The 6,000-nt window shown below is 37.1% G+C and overlaps 1 protein-coding gene and 1 long non-coding RNA gene across 3 annotated transcripts in view; one reads left to right on the forward strand and one right to left on the reverse strand.

Moving 5' to 3' along the window:
* LOC147031245 (growth arrest-specific protein 6-like) overlaps positions 1–6,000 on the forward strand; it is a 179,209-nt gene that overhangs the window by 90,742 nt on the left and 82,467 nt on the right. The window lies entirely within an intron of this gene.
* On the reverse strand, positions 4,667–5,564 carry LOC147031247 (uncharacterized). The gene is made up of 3 exons (XR_015052529.1): positions 5,421–5,564; positions 5,142–5,320; positions 4,667–4,872 (listed from the first exon to the last, which is right to left on the reverse strand). It is a non-coding gene; the product is annotated as an uncharacterized LOC147031247 (long non-coding RNA).

The raw sequence follows: 6,000 nt of genomic DNA on the forward strand, positions 1-6,000 counted from the left end.
TGTAACTGATGAAATGAGTTGGTATATTAGTGATTATACTCCTAATCTTAAAACAGAAGAGATGTTGAAGAGAAGACTTAACTCAAAGAAACCACTCAATGTATCGTATCTTAAAAGAAGATGTCAACACGTTAAACTGAACCAAACCACTTACACTTGGAATTTGGGTGTTCTGGAAGGAAAGCCATGATATCTGTAGATCATTTTTTAAAAATCAGATGGTGATACTGCTACTGATAAGAATAATGCATTGAGTGATACTGCTAAGGTCAAACAACTTCGTGTTTCTCTAGATGGAACATTTTATCCACGAGATAGATTGGAAATTAATTGGGGGAAAATGATTATGCGAAAGCATACAAGTCTTACCAAAAGGTGTGTGAAAGTAATGGAAATAAAGAACCTATTTTGGATATCACAGCATTTAAAAGTTTGTATACAATCTATGCGTTTCACCTGAGTACCCAAAAGGAAACTATAAAGTCTAATCGAGTGGATACTTCCCTCTACATTGAAAGAGGAGAGAGTGAAGAAGTTGATACATATTGTTTGCTTTTGGAAGAAACAGAATTACAGATTAATACAGATAATGGTGTTATGATTAGTATTACAACATAAGAATGAGGTATTTTCGATAAAAAAATTGGTTTTATACTGATGTTGATGAACCAACAACTTTGGTGAACTTTGATGAACTTTGATGAACAACAATGAACCAACAATAAATTTTTGTAAAGAAGGGCGTATCGTTTGTATGAGAATAGAACAATGGGGATATGATATGAATAATTTAGGGTATAATTGGTCATTTAAAATTAACCGAGAAGACTTGGAACAATTAAATCAGTCTCGTAAGGAAGAATATTATCCACTTGGTGCCGAGAATGAGTTTTGTGGAAGCATGATAAGGAAACAACAAATAAAATAATTTAATAAGGGTAAATTTAATAATGGTTTTGCCATAGTTTATATCATGAAAACAGAAAGAACAGTATTATATATATAATAAGTAAGGAAATGCAAAATGATTTAACTATGGGAAGTTGGGGGGGGGGGGGTGTTTCCTGTCATTATATTAATCTGTCATATATTTCTAATACATAAATGACAGCAAGAAGGCTTCAAGAAAATTATCATTTCTGTGTCCAAGCATACCTTCAGGAAAAGGGTATTTGGTATTTTAATAAATCTGTTCTACAACACAAGAATGAGGTATTTTCAATAAAAAATTGGTTTTATACTGATGTTGATGAACCAACAACTTTGGATATAATTAAAATGTTAAACAATGAAAAAATTATAAAGTTAAGAAAACACAAGGCTCTTTTTAGAAATTCAGAAGAAATTTTATTGGTTTCCTGTTGTAAAAAAATTATTTTGAATACAGGAATAACAAGAAATCATGATGAATATATATGATATTCTATGGGGTGTAAGTGATTCAAGGATAGTAAGGGATGAGGAAGAAGTTGACGAAACTGAGACAAAGGAGGAAAGGGAGAAAAGAGAGAAGGAGGAAAGGGAGAAGAGAGAGAAGGAGGAAAGGGAGAAGAGAGAGAAGGAGGAAAGGGAGAAGAGAGAGAAGGAGGAAAGGGAGAAGAGAGAGAAGGAGGAAAGGGAGAAAAGAGAGAAGGAGGAAAGGGAGAAAAGAGAGGAGGAAAGGGAGAAAAGAGAGAAGGAGGAAAGGAAGAAAAGAGAGAAGGAGGAAAGGGAGAAGAGAGAGAAGGAGAAGAGAGAGAAGGAGGAAAGAGAGAAGAGAGAAGAGAGAGAGAAGAGAGAGAGAAGAGAGAGAGAAGAGAGAAGAGAGAAGAGAGAAGAGAGAGAGAAGAGAGAGAGAAGAGAGAGAGAAGAGAGAGAGAAGAGAGAGAGAGGAGAGAGAGAAGAGAGAGAGAAGAGAGAGAGAAGAGAGAGAGAAGAGAGAAAGAAGAAGAGAGAGAGAAAAGAGAGAGAAGAGAGAGAGAAGAGAGAGAGAAGAGAGAGAGAAGAGAGAGAGAGAAGAGAGAGAGAAGAGAGAGAGAAGAGAGAGAGAAGAGAGAGAGAAGAGAGAGAGAAGAGAGAGGGAACAGAGAGAGACAGAGAGAGACAGAGAGAGACAGAGAGAGAAGAGGAGGAAGGAAAGAGACAGAATAAATAAATATAAAAAAAATAGGGAAACCAGTGAGATTTAAAAAAAGATTGGAGGTATTTCAGAAAATAAATAAATCTCAACGTACCGAGGAGGAAAACAAAGAATTGACAAGTCTCTACGAAATATTTTCCACAAGACTATTAACATTGTTTTCAGGGAGAAGATATAAACGAGGAAGTGGATTATATTATTGATGATGTTTGTGTGATTGACTTTAATTAATGTTTTTCATTTTTTTTTCTTAAATAAATGTTGGAGAGATTGAAGACATTTCTGAGGATTCTTTATGTTTTAAAAATTAAGATTCAAATGTGCATGTTGGAAACTAAAAAGGTTTTCGCACTCTGTAGGAATTTTTCTCATAAATAAATGAGTTATTGTCTCAAATGTAAAAAGAAAACTAAAACGAAAAAATCTCATATTTTAAAAGTAAAAATAATAGGGTTATAGAAAAAGGTACATGTTCGGTGTGTGTCGTAATGTGTCGCCTCTTACGACACAGATCCCTGTGTCGTAAGAAGTGACCAGGGTTGCGTCAGGAAGGGCATCCGGTGTAAAACCTGTGCCAAATCAATATGCGGATCATAACGGATGATCCGCTGTGGCGACCCCTAACGGGAGCAGCCGAAAGAAGAAGAAGAAGAAGAAGAAGAAGAAGAAGAAGAAGAAGAAGAAGTAGAAGAAGAAGAAGTACATGTTCAGTTTGTGGCTCAAAAAAGAGTCAATTTTCTCCAAACACAAACACGGAGGAGATGTACAAAAGTTTTTTATCAGGAAGTAAATTTACAACTACTGGAATACCAGGGGAATTACATCTACCAGGGTATTCTTTCTGTGGTCCAGGAACAAACTTGGATAAAAGATTAGATAAGGCAGACAATCCTAAACCATGGAGTAAACCTATCAATAGGGTTGATGACGTGTGCATGAGGCATGATATTGATTATGGGAATACCACAACGTTGGAAGAAAACCATGAAGCCGATATAGAAATGTTGTATAATTTGTCTCTGATACAAAATCCAACCTTGAGAGAAAGAGTTGATAGGTTCATCGTGAAGAAGATGATCAGTACTAAATTGAAACTTGGGCTTGGAAATTCAAAAAACTTATAGGCTCGAATGATGTCATGAAGACTGAAGAACAACTAGCTGATGAATTACATCAACGAATATTCACAACGTTTCATAGAAGGAAGGTTTATTCCAAGGAAGTTGATTATATCTGGTCCGCTGATTTGAGTGAACTCAATAATGATAAGGGGTACAGGTATGCTTTAACCGTTATTGCTTCGAGGAGTAGATATGCGTGGGTTGTCCCTTTAAAAAACAAAACAGGTAATACTCTTATGTTAGCCTTTCAACAGATATTTAATAAAAGTAAGTGAAAACCTAAAAAATTGTGGACTGATGAGGGTAGAGAATTCTATAACAAGACATTTATGATTTTTCTAAAAAATAACAGCATTACATTATACAGTACCTTTAATGAAGGAAAAGCGGTTGTTATTGAGCGCTTTAATCCCACTTTAAAAGAGAGACTATATAAAAATTCACCCAACTCGGTTCTCAACAATGGTCTTCTTTTATTCAGGATATTGTACATAAGTATAATGATACGATTCGCACCTCAACGAATACTAAACCATCATAAGCATTTACAAAATTAGAATATGAAAAAGAGATTAATGTCAGAAAGCCTAAGTTAAAAATTGGTGATATAGTAAGAATGTACAGGTTGAAATCTCATTTTGAAAAAGGTTATACAAAGCAGTGGACAAATGAGGTTTTTAAAATTGTTGATGTGATGGATACAGTTCCTTGGACTTAAAGGTATATGATTTAAAGGGGGAAGAGATTTTAGGTTCATTTTATTCACAGGAATTACAAAAGACAAAGATAAATTGAAAATTTTTTTTTGACTCCGCTCTCTTTTTAAACTCCGCCCCATTTTGACTGTGCCCACACAAGCTCCTCCCATCCACACATAAACCCCACCCCACACAAGCTCCACACACACAAACCCCACACCACACAAACCCCACCCATCAACACAAGCTCCACCCACAAAAACCACATTAATCATATTCACATAATTAGTGATTAGTTAATTAGTTCTTCACACACACCATGTTTATTCAATTAAAAAATTCTCCACCCATCCACACAAGCTCCACCCGCACAAGCTCCATCCGCACAAGCTCCATCCACACATCCACCCATCCCCACAAGCCTCACCCACAGAAGCTCCATCCACAAAAAACCCCACGCATAAACCCCGCCCACACAAACCCCGCCCACACAAGCCCCGCCCACACAAGCCCCGCCCACACAAACCCCACCTACTCAAGCCCCACCCACCCAAGGCCCTCCCACACAAGCCCCGCTCCTCATCCTCCCCCCTGTGCGCCCCCACCTTTGACCCACCACCCCCCTCATCCCACTCCCAACCCTTCCCCACACACACACGGGGAGGGGATGTGGGTGGGATGGGGGGTGATGGGTCGTTGGGGGAGCACACCTACCCCCCCCACCCCTCCTTTACATCCCCTTTATTATTTTCTTGTAATTAAGAATTAAATAATTAAAAACAAAACAAATATATTTTATCAACATGAAAAATATTGAACATTCAGTTGTAAGAATAGATATTTCCTTGCAGTCTGCGCCAGATGTCTTGAGTACAGGTCAGATTCCTGCAGACGATTAACTTGTGTGCTTGGTTCATCCAAGCAGGGGTTTAAACTGGAAAATAAAATATAATAATGTGTCAAAACTCAGAGAGAGATATATATATATATATATATATATATATATATATATATATATATATATATATATATATATATATATATATATATATATATATATATATACACACACACACACACACACACACACACACACACACACACACACACACACACACACACACACACACACACACACACACACACACACACACACACACACACACACACACACACACACACACGTACGTGTGTGTTCCTCACCTTAAAGTTGGGTCTTTCAAGATTAGAGGACATGACAGTGATGCTTCCCAGTCGGTAATGATATCTCTCATTTCTCCTCTGAAAATTCGAATCTCTTCAAGAAAGTCGTTTATTTTTCCCATTTGTGATGTAATTCATATAATTCGTTCTTCACATCGGTGATGAAAAATGGGGATAAGCTGTTAGGAAAAGACAAAATAATTATTGGTTGTACAGTTATTTAATTAATAATCAGTTGCTTCACTGTCATTCTCAGAGGAAGCACACACACAAACTTACCAATATTGTGATGGATTCTCTACTTCATCAGATGAAAAATAGTTCATGTTTCAGTCATTTCTCAATAGGACAAGATGAGAAAAATTAAAACGCCTTCAGACAAGATTTTCCAACGAGAGCTGGTTTATAAAGCAGCTTCAAGGAAGTGGGATTATGTAATCTTGGAAAATAACCCGGGTACCAACACAATGGAGCAGTTTCCTGTTTTGAAACAACTCGGTAATTCTGGAAAATTTGTTCGGGCTTGGGAAATTTTCGCAGCACGAGTGTTTCAAAAATACCATCATTTTACAAAACCAAATGTTTCGTGCTTAAAGAGATAAAGTGAAAATACTCGATTGAATCACTCTTTGAATGGAATGAAAATATAAAAGGAAATCAGTAAGTCTCAGTTTAACATGTACTCAGTGGGGCAGAGATCGGTCTCTTCTTTTGACCTGATGGACCTCGAGTCAGAAGGGTTAGCCTCTACATTTGTATGGGGGGGGGGTGAGTCTCCTATTTAGGGGTTTTCTGGGGTTTATTCAGAGTTTTCCCCCTTTTCCCCATTCATTTGCATGGATGCCTCAGAAGTCGTATT

This window comes from Eptatretus burgeri, chromosome 2, assembly GCF_056783735.1.
Source record: "Eptatretus burgeri isolate ZD-2024b chromosome 2, Ebu_testis_v1, whole genome shotgun sequence".
NCBI classification, from domain to species: domain Eukaryota; kingdom Metazoa; phylum Chordata; class Myxini; order Myxiniformes; family Myxinidae; genus Eptatretus; species Eptatretus burgeri.